The sequence below is a fragment of the Polypterus senegalus genome, chromosome 11, assembly GCF_016835505.1.
Source record: "Polypterus senegalus isolate Bchr_013 chromosome 11, ASM1683550v1, whole genome shotgun sequence".
Taxonomy (NCBI): domain Eukaryota; kingdom Metazoa; phylum Chordata; class Cladistia; order Polypteriformes; family Polypteridae; genus Polypterus; species Polypterus senegalus.
Window position 1 is genome coordinate 151,307,803 of NC_053164.1, and position 21,585 is coordinate 151,329,387.

The window sequence follows — 21,585 nt, forward strand, 5'->3', positions numbered from 1 at the left end:
ATGTATGTCATTTGTTCCAACATGGACAATGACAATTGGATCCACCCCTATTTTGGCCAAGAGCCTATCAATCCTTCAATGGAGGTCTTCCACTTGTGGACCCAGAAGGAACCGCACCATGTGAGACTGTCTCTGGAGAAAACCTGTGTATCAATCCCCCTAATGATTGAGTCTGTGATAAGAGGTCTGTGGTGCAGTGCAGTTTTTAAATAATCGCGTCTCAGAAAAATGTGGGCTTTAATTGGATGCAGGTGTGCATGAGCAAGCTTCTCTCCATGGTTGATTGGGGTGTTTCAGCTACATGCACAAAGGTGAGTGGATCAATTAGGTGCCTCATTCACACCTCAGAGAGAGCAGTGTATCACACCTGTGCCCAATCAGGGTAAATAAGAGGAGCCTGCAAGCGACAAGGGGAGGATCAGACCAGAGAAAGAAATGGGAGGATCAAGAGAAAGGAATGGAGGTTAAAGAAAAGGATGAAAAGAGAAGGGCAGGAATGGTTAGAGCCAGTGCAAGACAATGAGGAAGCAGGTGGACAGGGACGTTAGCCCCAGGGAAGGAGCATGTGTTTGACACTCAAGGCTCCTGCAGACATCAAGGGTCTGATGGTGGGTGTAGGAGCAGGCTTGGAGAGGTGCACCATGGAATGCCAAGGAATTGGCAGCAAGGACATTAGCCAGGATTAAAGGTCGTCTGCGGCTGTTGGTTGACTTCTCTGTAGCTTGGATTGTGTTTTAAGAACACGGATTTACTGTTCCGGGTCATTAACCTAATTTTAAACAATTATTTTTTGATTTGTTTTTAACCCTCACGTTCACTTAACTTTATGGGATTATTTATTTATTTAATGAAGACTTGGTTGCACTGCACTTTTTAACACTGCACTGTTTTGATTGTAGTAAAAGAACTTGACATTTTTTTGCTCCAACCCCTTGCTTGAATATGTGTGTGTGTCGTTTGCCTGGCTTGTCTTAGTTCATGACTATCGATGGGATTGGGTTTAAGAGGCTCCCAGACATAACAAGGGAAAATGAAGCTGACGCTGACCATCTCAGACTCCCCAACTATCACTGCTTCTCTCTTTCTGGGAACTGGTTTTGAGGGCCGTTGGATTGCACTGGCATCATTATTAAAATTTGACTTTGGATTACTAAAACCGCTCAACTTTGATTTTTATTAAAATTAAATGATTTAACTTAAATGGTAAAGCTAAAAAAATGTAAGCCAAAGAAATTAGATTAAAGAACTGCTACAGTTATTTTACACCTTCTGATCCCTTAAGCTCCTGTAATATTCTCCCCCTTGACCATCTGCTGTTTGTCTTTCTATAACATTAACTATTCTTTGTCTATTCTCTTAACTTTGTGCTCTATTTCTTTCTCACTTAAAAGCTCTCCACCCTCACCATTTGTATTCCTTCGTATTCATGAACCCTTACACTGTTACTCTCTTAACTGCTCTACTTTCTTGATCACTAAAAACTGTTCAATCTAGAAAAAACGTACTTACTGACAATCCACTGATTTTTAATTTCTTACTGTCTTGTCTGCTCCAACAGCCTGCTTGTGCCTAATCAGTGCATTAGCTCTAGGCACCTGCCTAAGTACCAATGAGCCCTTCACTTTACTGTTTTGAAGTCAGCCCCCACCCACTGAAGAAATGTTATTTATGTTACTTAAACTGCGCGCCCTGCCTGGGGTTTGTTTCCTGCTTGTGCCCTGTGTTGGCTGGGATTGGCTCCAGCAGACCCCCATGACCCTGTAGTTACGATATAGCGGGCTGGATAATGGATGGATGTTACTTAAAACTATTTGTCACTACAATGCCAGTTATTTACTTACACTGCTGCAACTTCCCTGCCTCACCATGTACCTTTTCCAAACGATTCCCCTATCACTCCGCTCCTTTTGCTCTTGTGCAGGTGAAAAAAAAAGCAAAGAATCCCTTCCAAAGGGGAAAAAACCTTTAAAAATTCTTGCACAATTCCTTGGTGGCAATTAAAGCAAAGCTTTTAAGAGCAAAATGTATTTATTTTAATTAACTTTCACGTCACAGACAATACAAGAACTCTCAGGCGCTTGTTTTCGTTTGCAAGCTATACTTTAACTGTATTGTTTATATGAGAGTTAGGTTACTACTTTGTAGCACCCCTATGTGTACAGTCTTGCCTGCACATGGACAGCTACCTCAAGCAAGGAGACTTACTAGCTTTGCACAAGCAGACCGAGTGGTTGCCTTCAGACTTGAGCTACACCTGTGCCAATCACCAAAGCAGGTGCATGCCTACCGTGCTGTTTTCTATTAAAGTAGTCTCTTCTCATTTGCCAACTCCTGTGGGATTATGGCGATTACCCACACTGGGTGCTCTTAAACAGTTTACCTTGATCTAAATTATCATTTTAAAGCAAAATTAATAAAAACATAGTAAATCTGATGGTAGCAGAAGTTTAGAAAAAAAGACTTATAAAGTTAGGAAATGTATTTGAAAAAGAGTCTTATTGAAAATGTTCTGTAGAAAATAAAGGTGATGAAAGATGAGTCTTCAGGTTAGGGTGCAGAATTCCTTCAGATTGTTTGGCACCGCAACAGAGATATTACAGCAATACTTAGTTGAGCCTCCTTTTGCAAATATAACAGCCTCTAAACGCCTCCTATAGCCTTTGATGAGTGTCTGGATTCTGGATGGAGGTATTTTTGACCATTCTTCCATACAAAATCTCTCCAGTTCAGTTAAATTTGATGGCTGTCAAGGATGGACAGCCTGCTTCAAATTTTCCCATAGATTTTCGATGATATTCAAGTCAGGGACTGTGATGGCCATTCCAGAACATTGTACATCTCCCTCTACATGAATGCCTTTGTAGATTTTGAACTGTGTTTTGGGTCATTGTCTTGTTGGAATATCCAACCCCTGTGTAAACTTCAACTTTGTGTTTGAACATTATCCTGAAGAATTTGATATTGGGTTGAATTCATCCAACCCTCGACTTTAACAAGGGCCCCAGTCCCTGATCTAGCCACACAGCCCCACAGCATGATGGAACCTCCACCAAATTTGACAGTATGCAGCAGGTGTTCTTCTTGGAATGCGGTGTTCTTCTTCTGCCATGCAAAGCGCTTTTTGTTATGACCAAATAACTCAATTTTTATCTCATCAGTCCAAAGCACTTTGTTAAATAAAGAATCTGGCTTGTCTAAATGAGCACTTGCATACAACAAGTGACTCTGTTTGTGACGCGAGTGCAGAAAGGGCTTCTTTCTCATCACCCTGCCATACAGATGTTCTTTGTGCAAATTGTGCAATTTAGTATTGCAAGTAATCAGTATTGAACAGCTACATGCTTTCAAATCCGCAAAATTACAAGGGGACCCAAATTTTTGCACAGCCAGTTTTTCATATTTGAATTAATTTCATACAACTAAATACTGCTTCACTAAAAATCTTTATTCGGCAAGCACCCCAGTACTCAGATGTTCCTAGGAAATGAGACATACCACTGTTATCTTTTTTGTTGAAAGGAGAGTCAATTATTATGCAGGCTGTTAAAACTGTTAAGTTTATATACACAATGGGATGTCTGAAACTTGAAAGAATCCCTTATACAAAGGATTTAGTTGTCTTAATGAACTCAACATTATCAACTACCAGATAGTGTTCAGATATATACACATCTACTATATGTGTGTTTATATTAAAATGTAAAAATACACATACAAAGATTAATGAAATCATTTTTCTATGTGATGTTTTCATGCAACACTCATTTTTCTTCAAAACCATATGTGATGTACATCTCATGTCAATACAACCAATTTACGTGCATATACCTTATACCTCATATACATCTGCTCCGCTAAGAACCGTAGTAGTTCAGTTGTGCAGTCGACAAATAAAGCCTATGTATCTTGGCCATGTTGGACCAATAGCATGGAAAGCTAGCGATCAAGGAGGGGCTGGGCCGTGTGTACAATGTTTTTTCTTTTTTTCATCACCCTTTCATAAATTTTGCTTACCCCACTTTCTAATTGTATGCAGTTTGCATTCCCTGATTACAGCATGAAAGGGAATGAACACACTACTAGTAGTACTTGCCAGGTAGTGTAAAATATTGTTATACACTATTTTGATTGGCACACAAATTACAAGTCTTTACATATAATGTGGTATTAACCATCTGATAAACAAATGTGTGGTGGAATGACCAATGCAAAGATTTGTGTTTGCATGTTTTACACTTGGATTTTTGTCCATTTTTCAAATATTTAAACATTTCTGTAAGACGTTTTATATAGGTTATACTGTATATCTTTTTCATTATCTACTCTAAATAGATAAAAACTAACTATTTCTCTGCTCTATTAGTAACCTCATTTCTGTGAACATTTTTATAACTATTCATTTTGGTTGGTTTTTCAGATATTTCAGAAATCTTCAACATGTGAATTACAGCTGTCTCAGTTTCTTTATTTTAGCCTGCTAGCCTATTCCTGTATAATTTTATCTCTAGATTCAAGAGATTTTAATTAAATTACAAATTTAGTTTCTTTCACCATTGCTTAATCAGGAACAGTCTGCCAATGCCAGCAGGCGCTAGATAGGATGCAGATGTCCATTGTGTCTTAATGCAAGGTATAGTTAAATTGTCCCAACCTCTGTGTCAGTTTTCAGTTCTTATTTGATGATTTTTTTGTAGTCAAATCAGTTGAATGAGTTTTATAAGTGAGAATTTATATAATGCTTCTGAAGCATTTAAAATGTTCTTATAAACAAGACCAGAATTGTTGATTACAAGAATAGCTTAATCTTAAATTAATCCCTTCAAGAGTAAACAATTACTTTTAAAAAGCATCAGCATAAAAATAATTAATCAAGTAGTAGAAATGTCACAATTTATCTGTTGCCAAAGGCACAATTCGTTTTGTGTATATTAGTTTAAATACTGGAAATTTAATGTTTAATTGAAGTCTGTTGTTGTAATATATGGGGCTTTGGATAGCTCTAAATATCAAGTTAAATTGGCACAAAACTGCTGCAAAGCTGCAGATGATGGGGGGTTGCGTAAATGCACAATGTTCAGAACAAGTGAACCAAGGAATGGAAGCTAAAGGTGTTTTTACGAAATATTACTTAATGAAGTTTTTGTTTCTTGTTCTTTCCTAAATATGATATCCTAGCTTTTCACTTAAGTATTTTTGGTTTCAAGATGATGATATATCATGTCAGAATGATATGAGTAAACTGATATTAACCATAGCACCGAATGCATTGATAAGTGTTGATTAAAAAGGGGGTGTTAAATAGGTACTTACATAACTTTCTTTTGGTCATTTTTATATTAACACAATTTAAGAATCAGGAATCAGTAATGCATTGTTGCATCAATACAAATATATAAGTATTGAGAGAATTTACCTTTTACTGTCCATGCCTATATTTGTTGTACACCTCTCTGCCTTTGATTTTTTCAAATACATCTAGATAAACAAAGTTTTCTTTTACTTTTCTAAAATCTATTTACTGTAATCTTCCCACAGAAACATAACTGGAGACCCAGGAAGACTGATGGAGTGATGCACGGCACCCACGTGAGCTTTGAGTTGACCGGTGCTTCAGAAGACAACTTAGTGGAACAGTCAGTTCAGGATTTTGAAGAAATTGTTAATAAAAGTAATACATGTCTGAGCTGGTTGCAGTTATCTTTGTTTACAATTCCTTATGGCTTGGATAATTTGTTCATGCTAATTACTTTCTGGTTCAGAAAGGTTTGTTTCGGATGTTTTTAGTAACTTTAAACTCAGGTGCATTTAAATGGTGGAACTTAAACTAAAGAGTGTTTTAAGTTTAGAAACCAGTTTACATAAATTGAATTTGCCTTTTTTCTTGTTGAATGTATTTGTAAATTGAGAATATAGAGCAATACCACACTGTATATATATTTTTTTACAAACTTTATTTTGTACAAACTAGCCAGAATCATTTATGTTAGAAGTATGGTTTTAAATACTTTGATTTATTTAAAACCTCTTTGTGTAAAAGAGAAGGTTCCAGTGGGGGAAAGTTTTAGGGTGGTGAAGAATTTATTTCAATGACCCTTTAGCTGTATAACATTGAACATTAAAGGTGTACAGCCAAGTGAGAATTGGAACACTATTAATGCCTTCCTGAAAACAGCAGGGTAGTACCATGTGTTTGGCTTTTTTTAAATTGATAATTACGCCTTTTGAGTTACCTGTTTTGTTCTGTCTCAACTAGACCTCTTAAATCTGTATAAAGATTTGTATGTGTGCTTAGCTACTTCATTTTTGAACACTAAACTAAATATTGGACATAAGTTTCTTTTTGTAGAGGTTGTCTACATATTGTTACGGGTAAATTAATATAGAAATGCACAGTGAAGTGTGTTTTTGTTTGGCTGTTTCAGACAGTCCAGTACAATTTCCAGGATGCCTCCTTTACAGATCACACTTAGATGTTGCACTCTGGACTCCCAGAAATATTTAATAAAGTACATGAAGTACTGTGATACGATATTAAAGGCTCTGTGGGTTTTTTGTCCTTGTTTACACAAATGAAAAATACTATTGTTCTATAATACCTTTTGTTTCTTGTAACCTTTCTAATTCCTGTGTAAAACTCAATTTTATACTAAGTTTACTTAATTTCCATCTGTTTTTTGAATTGACTTGGAATTCAATAATTGGTACACAGCTTCTCTTGTTAGTAAATATGAGCAGTTTTTCATTTATTAGGTGTGTTCACAAGGAAATGCGCAAAGCACCTATTGTGATAGCCCATCTTTGCCTTTCCACCAAATTAGGCAAGCTTTTGTGCATTAGGTAAATGTAGATTGAGAAATGAGAAAAACATTTTTTCAGTTCTTTACCAGGGCATGTGTTTTCAATTGTAGTATTTTTACATTTCAAATGTAGAAAGATAATTTAGTTTATTAGTTGTGTGCATACTGTATACTTTTCAGTTTAGTTGTACTCTGTTATTAATTTTCTTTACTCTTTCTCAGAACTATAATCATCTCTCTTTTAATGTTTTTGAATGTTTCTATCCAGTCATTTTGCAGAGGTGAATTCTTAGAATGAAGGACAAAACTTGTTTTATATAAAGACTAGCATATCCGCGAAATGTGCTAAACTTCAGACTTGACAGTTTTGTGGTTTTTAGAATTGTCAAAACAAATTGTATACAGGACTTTTAGTAATCTGCTGTTTTTGGTTTTTTGTATGTTTTAAACATAAGTTATTCATAATGTTTCAGAAGTTTTTTTTTTTTTTTTTTTATAAGTTAAGGAATACATGTATATGAATATGTGGGTATTGTGTGTTTATGTATTTATCTCAATTGCATTTGTTGTACTAATTTTTAACTCTACTGTTTTGTGCAACTATTCTAAGCTACCAGTTGTGTAGTTACCCAAACATTTGGGGAAAAAGATTACTACTTTTTGAACAACATTCACTCTGAACTCTATTGTGCCACTGACACTCCTAAACAAAACTGCAGTGAAAGTATAACCTCCTCCTCCTCCTCCTAGGTGAGTGAGTCCTGTATAGATACCTCAAAACCTGCTTTACAGAGAGTGCAATGTGCTAGACGTTGATTGGTGTGTGCAAGTAAGAATTTAACATTCAGCAAATGAACAAACAAATTAATGTTAAATGCAGATGTCTATATTGTAAACGTTAAGTTTGCAAAAGATTACCACAAGTAAAATTTAAGTAGCCATGGTGTTGGCATCTTCCTAAAAGCCACACTCCTGACTTTAATTTTTTCTTTTTTTCCTTCTTCCAATTGTATTTAAACAGCAAGCTGCCTTTCTCCGAAACAACAAAACCCCAAGACGTTTGGAGCAGAAGGTCCCATTTAAAGTTGAAATAGCAAGCATGTTCCTTACCTCCCACAAATCATACACCTTACCATTTTCCTTACCCACCATCTAAAGCAGCCTGGCAGTAATGTCACTCTTGCGCTTTTTGTTATCAAGTGTTTTAATTGGGCTTAATAGCAATTATAAGTAAAAACCATGATCAGCAGATCCTTGTAAAATAATGTCGAAAGAGACAATAACAACTAACAGTAAAGTTAAACCCCATAACCCAGAGTTTTACTCCTGCTTTTATTTATTTATTTTTATCTGAGTTTTATTAGAAAGTTAACGTATAAGGCAGTGACAGAGTATAAAGGGGGTAAAAAGAGTTAAGTATATTACTATTACAAGTGGAACTGTAGAGTGTCCTGTGTTTATTTACATTTTTACTGTTATTTTTATGAGCAATAATTTTTCTTGTGGCTATTTATTAAGATATGTAGCAATGTGACAAAATGTATACATTTCTAGATTAGCAAGTGAGGGGAAAAATATGAAACAAATATTTGAAAAATCATAATATGAAGGATGTTAGACATTAGTGTTGGAGAGGTCATAAACACTTTATTATAAAGCATTTAACTGAAATGTGCTTATTTTGTGTTAGCATATGTTTATGGAAGCAGGTCTCATAAGGTATAGATTGTGATTTTTGGCCTTGCGTCCTGTCACTCTCCCAATTCCTTTGTTAGGTTCCAATTCCACCTGCATGTGTACGTTATGCACTGTATTTGTAATAAATACAATATATGCAAAAATAGGTCAATTTAATATTCTGCAGCTTTGGATCAGAAATGATCAACCCAGCATTTTAAGCACACTGTGCGCTTCTTTTTCATCTTTCTCTGTGGTCTTTCATTTTGTCCCTACTAGTAAAACAAAAAAATGAATGTTACTGTTAATATGATGGGAAACTTTACTGTAGCTTAAATCATGAAATTCTGCATCTTATTCATATGGATGTCGTGTGCTTAATTGTTAACTGTTGTAGTGTTTTGTACTATCTGAAAAAGTTGTTACCTGAGAGATCTGAAATATTGTCCATACTGCATACATTTAGAATAAATTGCAGCTTTTGATATTGTTATCACTCTACAGTAGATCCTTTCCTGAAAATTACTTGGTAACAATTGTTTGTGTAGATACTTTTTAAGAGTGCTAAGGTCAATCATTGCTAATGTCTGATTTCTTTGTTTGAATTCTTGTTGAAACTTAAAAAAAAATAAACTTAGGGAAAATATTTGTTATGGGGAAAACCAGCACTGATGTCTCCTGTTATGTGTAAGTATTAAGTGTAATGTAGAAGTAGCTTACTCATTAGATTTGCTTTTGATCTGTAATTCAGCAAATTTAATATAAATCTTTGTAAGTGAAGAGCACAAGCAGGTCAAACACATTTACACGAATGGGCTTGCAAGGAGCAAATGGCTACTGACCGAAAAATACTTTTTCCTTTAAGGTAATTTGTGAGTTGTAAAATTTACAAAAAACGCATTTTGGGTCTTAATTTTAGTTAAAGTTCTTCTTATTTTAGAACACAATAATGCACTCTCTTACTGCTGTTACGCATGCAGAAGAATCAAATTCCTAAGTTTCATTTGGCAGAACCAATTTTGACATGTCACACTCGTAATGAAAGACGTGACGTTTGAAGATGAGACTCTCCTTGTGGTCCCCATTTGATTGGGCTCAAAAGATTCAAGCCCTTCAAGCTTCCCCATACCTTCTAGCCCAAAGCTGAATTGGCTTCATGGCACTTCCTGAAACTTTACTTGTGTTATGCTGCTCTGTAAAGAGGAGACAAAGACTGATTATGGACTTACGTGGCTCACATCTTTTCAAAATATTTAGACAGCTATCAGAATGTGATTTAAAAAAAAAAACAAACAAAAAACCTCAGTGCTGTTTCCTGACTAAGTCTACTTCTCTTGTATTCACTGAGTAAAGAAATAATTCTGATTCTCTTGTACCCAAACTGAAGAACTCATTTTATTGTAAATGGTCTTAATTTTAAACATTTTCATGTCTTCTCTATTTTGACTGAAATCATTTGGCTTCTCATTGGATCATAGCTCCCACTTCTGGAGTACATCATCTAGTTGCTGTTCTCTGGAACATTTCCAGCACTATTTCTAGTCTGTAATCTGGAGACCAAACCTGCACATAATATTGCAGATGCTGTCAGGTAAGTGCATTGCTTAGCTAAGGAAGAACATCCCTTGACTTCCATGCAGTATATTGCGTTATATAAACCTATACAAGCATTTAATGTAGGCGATAGGACTTTAAAGTGGATTCAGAAAGTATTCAGACCTCTTCACTTTTTCACATTTTGCTGTTTTGTAACCTTGGCCTAAAGTCATTTATATTACTCCTTTCCCCACATCAAGCAACACTCAATACCTGAGAATGATAAAGCAAAAATAGGATTTTAGAAACATTTACAAACATATTAAAAATAATGTACTGTATCACATTGATACGAGCATTCAGACTGGAAACCATGTTTGGCAGTGATTACAGCCTGGAGACTTCTTGGGGAAGATGGGGAAGGCTTCTTTCACCTGGAATTGGGTATTTTCTGCCATTCCAATCTACAGATCCACTCAACCTCTTGTCAGATTGGATGGAGTACATGGACAGACAACTATTTTCAGGTCCCTCCTGAGATGTTCGAATGGGTTCAAGTCTGGGCTTTGGCTGGGCAACTTAAGGAAATTATCCCTGAGCCTCTCCTGTGTTGTCTTTGCTTTGTGTTTGGGGTCATTGTCCTGTTACAAGTTTAACCTTCAGCCCAGTCTGAGGTTTGGAGCACTCTAGAGCAGGTTTTCATTATAGATATCTCTCTACTTCAGCTGTTCAGCTTTTCTTCAGTCCTGTCTACTGTCCCAGTTCCTGCAAATGAGAAACAACTCTACATCATGGCACAGCTACCCACCATGCTTCACCGTTAGAATGATATTCTATAGGTGATAAGTAGTGACTGGCTTCCGCCAAACATGTCACTAATCTTGGTTTCATCAGACCAGTGCATCCTGTTTCTTTCAGTATGAGTCCTTTTGGTGTTTTTTCTGTAAACTCTAAGTGGGTTTTTACTGAGCAGGAGGGAGTCTCCCAGATTGGTGGACTGTTCTTCTGGAAGTTTCTCCCATCTTCACACAGCTTCTCACGAGTGCCCAGTTTGGGCCAGTGATCAGCACTAGGAAAGTAGTGGTTGGTCCAGGCAGCTTTCATTTAAGGATTATGAAGGCAACTGTGTTCTTGGGAGCTGCAGGGTGTTTTTTTTTTTTTCAGCTGCCTTCAGATTTTTGCCATGACACTATAATCCTGTCTCTAAACTCTGAAGACAATTCCTTCGACTCAGTGCTTGATTTTTGGCTCTGATGCACATTATCAGTTGTAGGGTATTACATAGACCGGGGTGTGCTTTTCCTAATCGCATGTAATCGATTGAATTTATTACAGGTGGACTCCAAAAAAGGTGTAGAAACATCTCAGCAATGATCAGTAGAAGGGGATAAAGCTGTGCCAGATTGGTTGATATTGAGGAATGCGTTCAATTTCAGAAGTCTTGTTCATACGTAATGCATTCTAGCATAGCCTAAACTAAACACCTCTTTGTGTAGTTTTGGCCAATAGGTTTTCATTTCCCCCTCCCCCCAAACCGTATGTACAGTAACTTTGATTTGCCTCATTAACCACATGTACAGCCTGCAGAAATCAGTTTTGTTAGGGTGCACATTCAGAGACTGGGGAGTACGTGCGGATTCTTCTTATTGTTACCTGCAATCTTACTTGCTATGTTTTTGCCCAAAGAATGTATTTAAAAACAAGCGGAGATACAGAGGATTGTAGTTCAAGTTTGTCACGGTGAGATTATTTTTCTTTCTGCACTTAACCGAAGTGTGCAGTCATTTACTGTACATACTGATCTCGGGGTGCCTACCCTTGTAAACCGCAGCTCCTAGATCTGTTTTCATTTTGACAGTTGTGCACTCCAGGTGTAGTTTTAACTTCCTAGGATTCACTTCTACTTTCAACTTTCAAGACCATCACGTTCGCATTGTGTACATAACTACCAGCTTCCAGATTTCCCCAGCATTGGCCCACTTGGCAGCAGACATTTCCTGCCTAACTCGCCTGCTAGCCTGGAGGAGTCTGCGCTCTACCCCAACTTTATTCCTCACTTGTAACAATTCGTCCCACGCCCTAACACGAGCCGATTGCTACCGCTAATCTGTCCTAGGTAACGGCAGATGATAAAAGGATAGGCCAATATTACACCCCAAACAATTTCCCGTACACCCTTTATTCTACCCGGTCCACTCCCTTAATGCCAATACTTTATAGCCCCCAAAAAAAGCAATAGTCAAGATCTATCATCAAATAACGAGTATATTACATACAATGAAAAAAAGAACACGTGCACCAGCCCCCGCCACCATAAATAACCCTTATTCTGTAGCCCCACAAATATACAGTATACATATATTTACACAATAACAATATATATTCCCCCAGTTCCCCTTCCAGAGATGATAAATAGATCCACAGATGTCCACTGTTCTGTCCCGAAACTGCCGGCAGGCCAAACGAGGAGTCCTGAAAATTGCGGACTATTCGCACAATCACCTCTTCGTCATAAAAGACATACAGTCAGCCTTGCGCCATGATACAATATAAGTCCTTTGAAATAGCTCACCCGAGTCTGTAGGAATTAGCAGAACGTTTGATTCCCCGATCAAAAGAATACCTTCCACCTTCTGGCAGGACTGTAGGAGCTCCTAGACTTCTTGTATGGTCAGTGCAGTAACTGATCTGCTTTTTCTCTCCGATTCTCCTTTTTCTCCTCTTACCCCTTCTCACTTTAAAACGACGCGCTTTACGCAAATGACTCCCGAAAGAAAACCGGAAGTTCCTCCCCTGGGGCACCGCTGTCAATCTCCGGATGCAAGCATCTTCCCTACAACACCTGATCAACAGCAGAGAACATATTATATTTATGTGGCAGCGCTACACACTTTTCCTTTGTCCGGTTTGTTTATAGAGCATGTGTTTGCTTTCAGTGCTGTGCGGGGGTGCATCAAAGCCCTGTTGGGACTGCCCCCTGTCCTGTGTTATTATAGGGAAGCTTTTGTGCATGGCAGTCTATTGCAACAGTAATAGGTGAATCGCCAATTGTCCATCTTCTCACAAGGCCAGTTTTACACGGCAGAGACAGTTTTTATGCTAGGAATATAAATGAATTACAGCAATGATAGAGAGAACAGGCAGTTCAGCTCAACAAGCATGTCCATTCTATTCACATAGATTGTCTTAAATAACAAATCCAGATTTGAATGTCCAAAGAGTCCTGTGGTCCACCACACTACTTGGTAAGTTACCCTTGCGATGGTTCTTTGCATGAAGAAAAACTTTTCCAGTGTGTTTAAAATATACCCTTAACTATTTTTTTCAACCATGGCCATCTGTTCTTATTTATTTATTTTAAAGTAACAGCTGGGGTTTAAAGTTTTTCCTTTCATAATTCACTTTGCTGCTGTTCCCACATAATCTTCAGCTCCTTGAATCTCTCCTTACAGCTCATACGTCTTAGCCAGACAATCGGCCTAGTCACTCACTCTCCTCTGGACTTCTGCTGTTTCCTTTTTTGTAACATGGAGACCATAACTGTACTCCAATTGAGGCCTCACCAGTGTGTTACCTCTCTTGAGTTGTAGACTTGCTACACCACACCTCATGATCTTGTACAACATCATACTAGCTTTCTTGATCGCTTCTACACACCGTCTGGATGTAGATAGTGATGAGTCCACTATGACTCCTAGCTCCTTCTCATAAGGTGTATATTAAACTTTCAGACCTTGCATTGTGTATTCAGATCTAACACTTTTACATGCTATGTGCAATACTTTACATTTACATTAAATCTCCTCTGCCCAAGTCTGTAGTTTGTCATGGCTCTTCTGTAATGATTCAACTAATTGTACATTTTCTGCCCTTTCACTTTATTTGGCATCGTCTACAAACTTAAGCAGCATTATTTTATTCTCTTATCTACATCATATATATTATTTAAAAGAGCAGCAGACCCAGCACTGACCCTAAGGGACACTACTTTTAACAATGCCTAATTCTGAAAAAGTTTCCCCTCCGTGACCCTTTTGCCTCCCAAGTGTCAGACAATGTTGGACTCGCCTACACACTGTGCCCAGAATACCTGCTTCTATTAGTTTGAGTTCCCAGATCTTTTTCTAATTGGAGTTTTCTCAATTTGCTATCTACTGTAGCTACAGTGGGGAAATAATTATTTGACCCCCTGCTGAATTTGTAAGTTTGCTCACTTAGAGAGAAATGAACAGTCTCTAATTTTTATGGTAGTTTCATTTTCATAGAGACAGAATATCAACTAAAAATCCAGAAAAAACACATTACATAAAAAAAAGTTATACATTGATTTGCATGTCATTGAGTGATGTAAGTATTTGATCCCTTAAAATCCAGCCAGAACTCTGGCTCCCACAGATTACATTCAATCAATCAATCCAACAATTACAAACACTCCTGATCTCAACTTGTTACGTGTATAAGGCACACCTTTCCACAGAATCAATTTCTTCCATTCCAACCTCTCCACCACCATGGGCAGGACCAAGAAGCTGTTAAAGGACATCAAGTACAAGACTGTAGACCTGCACAAGGCTGGAATGGGCTACAAGACCATCCGCAAGGAGCTTGGTGAAAAGGTGACAACTGTTGGTGTGATTATTTGGAAATGAAAGAAATATAAAATGAATTTCAATCACCCTCGGTATGGAGATCCATGCAAGATCTTGCCTCATGGGGTGAGGATGATCATGAGAAAGGTGAGGGATCAGCCCAAAACTACACAGGTGGAGCTTCTTAAATCTGAAGGCAGTTGGGCCCACAGTTGCCAAGAACACCATTGAAGCAAGGGGCCCCTGCTCAAGAAGACACATGTACAGGCCCGGATGTTCACTGGCAAACTTAAGACAGGCCTGAGCAGGGGACCGTTGTGGGCGCTGCAGTATGTACTGTGTTACCAATGGTGTTTCTTCATATATACAGTGCCTTATTCCAAAATGGATTAAATTCATTTTTTTCCTCAGAATTCTACACACAACACCCCATAATGACAATGTGAAGAAAGTTTACTTGAGATTTTTGCAAATTTATTAAAAATAAAAAAATTGAGAAATCACATGTACATAAGTATTAAGTATAAGCCTTTGCCATGAAGCTCAAAATTGAGCTCAGGTGCATCCTGTTTCCCCTGATCCTCCTTGAGATGTTTCTGAAGTTTAATTGGAGTCCATCTGTGGTAAATTTCAGCTGATTGGACATGATTTGGAAAGGCACACACCTGTCCATATAAGATCCCACAGTTGACCGCTCATGTCAGAGCACAAACCAAGCATGAAGTCAAAGGAATTGTCTGTAGACCTCCGAGACAGGATTGGCTCGAGGCACAAACCTGGGGAAGGTTACAGAAAAATGTCTGATGCTTTGAAGGTCCCAATGAGCACAGTGGCCTCCATCATCCATAAATGGAAGAAGTTTGAAACCACCAGGACTCTTGCTAGAGCTGGTCGGCCATCTAAACTGAGCGATCGGGGGAGAAGGCCCTTGGTCAGGGAGGTGACCAAGAACCCGATGGTCACTCAGTCAGAGCTCCAGAGGTCCTCTGTGGAGAGAGGAGAACCTTCCAGAAGGACAACCATCTCTGCAGCAATCCACCAATCAGGCCAGTATGGTAGAGTGGCCCGACGGAAGCCACTCCTTAGTTAAAGGCACATGGCAGCCTGTCTGGAGTTTGCCAAAAGGCACCCGTAGGTCTCTCAGACCATGAGAAACAAAATTCTCTGGTCTGATGAGACAAAGACTGAACTCTTTGGTGTGAATGCCAGGCGTCACGTTTGGCGGAAACCAGGCACCGCTCATCACCAGGCCAATACCATCCCTACTGTGAAGCACGGTGGTGGCAGCATCATGCTGTGAGGATGTTTTTCAGCGACAGGAACTGGGAGACTAGTCGGGATAAAGGGAAAGATGACTGCAGCAATGTACAGAGACATCCTGGATGAAAACCTGCTCCAGAGTGCTCTTGACCTCAGACTGGGGCGACGGTTCATCTTTCAGCAGGACAACGACCCTAAGCACACAGCCAAGATATCAAAGGAGTGGCTTCAGGACAACTCTGTGAATGTCCTTGAGTGGCTCAACCAGAGCCCAGACTTGAATCTGATTGAACATCTCTGGAGAGATCTTAAAATGGCTGTGCACTGACGCTTCCCATCCAACCTGATGGAGCTTGAGAGGTGCTGCAAAGAGGAATGGGTAAAACTGGCCAAGGATGGGTGTGCCAAGCTTGTGGCATCATATTCAAAAAGACTTGAGGCTGTAATTGCTGCCAAAGGTGCATTGACAAAGTATTGAGCAAAGGCTGAGAATACTTATGTACATGTGATTTCTCAGTTTTTTTATTTTTAATAAATTTGCAAAAACCTCAAGTAAACTTTTTTCACATTGTCATTATGGGGTGTTGTGTGTAGAATTCTGTGGAAAAAAATGAATTTAATCCATTTTGGAATAAGGCTGTAACATAACAAAATGTGGAAAAAGTGATGCGCTGTGAATACTTTCCGGATGCACTGTAAGAAGGATGATGGCAGCCTCCTTAGCATTATTTTTAACCCCTTAAAAAAATCAGTTTGATTTTTTTTCCCCCCCAACAAGTAAAAATGTTAATATGTGTAACAGAAGCATGTAACTACCAATTACTGGAGATCTACAATTATTATTCTCAGTTGACGTGCAGTGAAGTTCATGGCCGGTGAGGCACTGACTCCTTCAGAGTCAGATTTACAAATATATGAACCCCAATGAGTAGCTTATTCATTATTTAGTTGGCAGCATGCACATTGACTACTGGTTATGTTTCATATCTCATCAGCATTCTTTACACACACATAGGTAAAGTATATATTTGGCTAAGAAAGAATGTTACAATAATAGCGGCGTGAGAGAGCGCATTTACTCTGCACCCTCCAAGTGTTCTAAATTTGCCATTGCAATTCCAAAATTCATACTCATTCAATACAAACGAATGTACAGTGTGTTGTACAAAAAAAAAAGGATTTCAGTTCTGAAATATTTAGTTGTTTTTAAAAGCTTTTATACTTTAATCAATTTTAATACTGACTGTTCAACAAAAGGATAACAAGAAAAACAGAAGAATGTTTTATTTAAGGTCAAAGTTTAATTTTTAAATATTGGATTTTTTTGCCTTAGTCTGATCCCATTTTTTATAAAACTGAAAACCGTTTATGGTCTTATCTTTATTTGTAAATGAAGTCCATGTGCCTATCCTTCTCCATGAAAATCTCGGTCAATTTCTTGTAAAAGTCCTCCTTATTTTCCTTCAGTTTTAAAAGTCTTAATTTTCCATTTTGGCAGTCAGTTGAAATAAAAAATAAAAATAAACGGACCGCTGCAGTGGTCTTGACTTTCTGATATCGCTAACTTATTGGCACCGAGAGCCTCTGCGTAGAACAGCAGCAACAAGCATCTGTTGGGCTCACAAGCGCCCCCTTCGGTTCTGTACGGGACTGTCTGCCTTACCTTGTGCCTTTTCAATATCTGTCACACATATTGTCATATGTCATTAAAGATAGCAGCCAGACTGGAAAGTCAGGGAGTATAATAAACGTGTCTGCAAACATTATATTGGCGACTCTATATACTGAGAGACAGCAACAGGCATGCGCCAATTGTGGGCGAGGGAGATTGCAGTCCAAGGTGAGGCGTGGCTCGTCGCTGCTGCACCTCACATTTCTCCCCTGTATTTTGAAGTCAGCGATTTTAACTATAACAGCGATTGGAACCATACAGAAAATATATATATATATATATATATATAGCACAGACCAGTGTGTAAATGTATTTTATGTTATCAATATTAGTTTTTTGTTTTTTTTTTAACTTGTCATAATGACAGGTGAGGTCCTGACCGCATGTCCTTGTCCTTACTTATGTATTTTGAGAATAGTAAGTGGACTATTTGAGCAGCCTGATCATAAAGCATTACAAGACTCAAATTGTGTAACAGCAGCTGCCCCGATGTTCAGAAAGGACCCATGTAAGCATCTCCAAGAGCATGGAGCCCTAGTGAGCCACAATAAAGTTCATTTCTAGGTGGATTTGTACAATATGGAGCAGAGTTTGCCTCTCCTCCTAATGTGTTTCTCAATTTCACTTCACAGCATAAATATGTGCTTGTTTGGTTAACTGGTGACTCTAAGTGGGCCTGTTACATTGTGAATGAGACCTGTTATGTGTTTGCTGGGACAGGCTATGACTCGACAGCCCCAATAAATGACCTATTAATCATTAAAACATGAGAAACATTTAGACAAGAACAGCCCAACAAAGCTCACCAATCCTATCCACTTTATTGGTCCACAATAACATCAAGCCAAGTTTTGAAAATCCCTAAATTCCTACCGTCTACCACACTGCTTGGTATCTCATTCCAAGTGCCTATGGTTCTCTATATAAAGAAAAAGGGTTTGGAAATTTACCTTTAACAAGTTTCCAACTGTGTTCTTGATTAACTAATTTTTAATGCATAGAATAAGGGAAAAATAGGAGAACAAAAAAAAAGAGTCGAGCATTTAAAGGTATAGCATTAAAAATCGCAATATTTCCAAATATCCTATAGTGTAAAACTGCTTAACTCCATAACCCCTTTTTCCTTGTGTTCATTTCTTGGTACGTAACAGTTTACAATTAACTTACCTGATGCGGCCAGGCACAATGAGCTGGAGTACAAGCGGTGCCTCTCCCTTGCTTTCGGGGATCTGTTTGCTGTCAGGAGTGGCTGTTGGGAGGTAAACATCTTAAAGGCACCTCTCGAGCTAAACTGAAAGCAGTAAACTAATCTCTGGCTGACTTTCACTGAATGTTTGAAGATACATCACCAATCCACCTAACCTGCATGTCTTTGGACTGTGGGAGGAAACCCACGCAGACACGGGGAGAACATGCAAACTCCACACAGGGAGGACCCGGGAAACGAACTGAAGTCTCCTAACCGCGAGGCAGCAGCGCTACCACTGCGCCACCCGTTTGAAGATACAGATGTTTGAAAATTTGTAAATGCTTTTCAATGAGAGATTTTAAAAATTTCAAAAAATGTGCACAGCCCACTATTTTCAAAATATCTCAATTAAAATAATAACTCTCATAACACATTTACTTTAGGAATAAGTGTACTACATTTCAACAGATTAGGCCCACTGTAAGCCAAGTTGTTTAATACGGACAGACAGATGTGGTAATCTTGGGAAGTGTTTTTTGCATTGTAATGTAAACACATCTAAAATGAATTATTTCTGTTGAAGTGGTTGAATAACTTAAAAATTGATTTTAATATGTACTACTTAATATGTCTGAAGAGTTATGGCGGGCCTCCTCCTGATAGGACACATTGGCATGTACGAATTGGTGCCTCCATAGCTATCGGGACTTTGAGGTTTGGGTGTTTTGAATGATCCATCCCTCCCTCCATCCATCCATTCACTACGCCTGCAGTTTCATTCCTAATTTGCAGTGAGCACAAGGCAGCAAGCATGGGTGCCAAGTCAATGTTAGGGCCTGGGAAACGGGGACAGCTGTGCTACTCCATCTTGGTATGCTGTTATTCAAATAGAAGATGCCTCCATTGGCTCATGGTGGGAGATTACAATTGGAGGTGATGGAATCCAATTCAGTTTGATAGGAGTGAACCCGGGACTGTGACCAGATATTCCAGTCTGACAATGATACCGTACTTCAGAATGCCTAAAGCTCCTGGTTGTGCTTGTCCACTGTTATGGAGCATGAGCAGTGCCCCCTGCGTAACAAATATGCACTGGGAACTACAAAAGGCTGCTCTTGTGTTCTCCTGTAATGTGACACAGTCCTCTCCTCATACCTCCAACTGGTGACAGTTAATGTCCGTTACCCACCCCAGTATCTTCCCAAAAGTTCTTTTCTTGTGCTGCTTTAAGGCCAATGGGACTCCTTTTTATTATCAAAACCTCTGGTCCAGGTGAGCCATGCCAATAGATTTTACAGTTTGACTGCAAAGTTCAGGTTGTGCATGAGTGGCATCTACTGGCAGGCTGGGGGAAGCAGAGTGCAAAGCTGTTGCTAATATTGGGGTCAGCCTGAGAAGGTGGAGGTGACCTGGACTTGGGCCTCTGCTTGGGATGTTGAAATTTGTTTACTACATTGGCAGGGATAGGAGTTGGGCAACAGCTGACTCAGCCAAGGATCTTAAGTGGCACGTCATTGGGTCAAAGCTGCAGCCTTGGCTCTGGAGGAGAGTTTTTGTACTTCTAGCAGGCACACATTCCTTCCCCCTCAGTTCTGACTGTTTTACAAGCAGCTCATGATTGGCCATCCTGGATCACCACACTTCAGACAAGGGCTGGGTCGCCCTACACATTGCATGTTTCTGGGGCTGGGCATTTGCTTTATTGTGAACAAGTCCCACATTTTAGGCATCTGTAAAAAAAGTGTCAGGTTCATTAATTTACATTCTACACTGTTTGAGCAAACATGGGCAAGGGTGTTTCATTTACTTAAAAAAATGTTCATCTATTTATTCATTTTTGTAAACTTCCCTTTTTCTAACCCACTCAACCCAGACCAGGCTCACTGTGGTGTTGCTGGAGGCTACCCCAGCTAGCTAGCAGGGTGCAAGGTAGAAACAAACCCTGGACAGGACAGTCCTCTGCAGGGCAAATACATACATACCCAACAGAATATAGGACAAATTTAGTGTCACCAAGTTAACTGACCCACATGTCTTTGGACAATGGGAACTGCAGCACTTTAGGAAAATCATGTAGACACGGGGAGAACCCAAGACGTGAACCCGGGTCTCCTTACTGCAAGGCAGCAGCACTAGTGCTGCACAAGCCACTTTCTAAACTTCATCATCTAATTGTAGTGGCAGGGTGGTACTGTAGGCTATGTGGGCTAGTGGCTGGGCAATTTTAATGATTTGATCAAGTAATTCAAATTTGTATTTTAAGGTAATTTGCTAATAAGAAAATCACAATTTAAAATAATTATATTTGCAATGTTAATGCATAATGAAGGGGTAATATGCCTTCATACAATACAGAATGAATGGAGCAAATCACATGAAGTATAAAGGGCCAGGTGCATTCAGGCTTGTGTTACCCCAAGTTTCATGGGGCAAGTCCAGTAGCTGATGAGCTAATACCAAAGAAAGGCAGTAAAGTAAAATCTGTCACGTACAGTTGGTTTGGATATGACATGCCTGCTATTGAACAGATCCATGTGAAATGCAAAGTTTGAAGAAAGACCGCGTCTGCTACAAGCAGCAGTTTGACACCCAGTGGAGTGGCAGGAATGCAAAAAAAGTAGCATTAGTGAATCAGTCCCCAGAACTCAGCCCAAAGCTCCAGTTAAAAGGCAGCTAAAATTACTGACATCATTTTCCAAGTATTCCCGTATAATGAATGACTGCTCAAATGGAAAGAAATCCCTATTACTTTGCAAAAGATATGGTCCTCATATACAGTGTGGAGAAAGAAGGGTTTTTGCTAGGATGCTGCATGCTAGTAGTGGTCAAGCCAAGGAGTGGTTGCCACGTCTATAGAATGAAACA

General features: G+C 38.9%; 1 protein-coding gene across 2 annotated transcripts in view; it reads left to right on the forward strand.

Moving 5' to 3' along the window:
* The window catches only part of LOC120539622 (cat eye syndrome critical region protein 2 homolog), a 219,492-nt gene extending 212,970 nt beyond the window's left edge, over window positions 1-6,522 (forward strand). For both annotated transcript variants that reach the window (XM_039769902.1, XM_039769903.1), the window contains exon 18: window positions 5,536-6,522. The gene's annotated coding sequence lies outside the window, so the exon portion shown is untranslated. The remainder of the gene's footprint in view (window positions 1-5,535) is intronic.
* The last annotated feature ends 15,063 nt before the right edge of the window (window positions 6,523-21,585 follow it).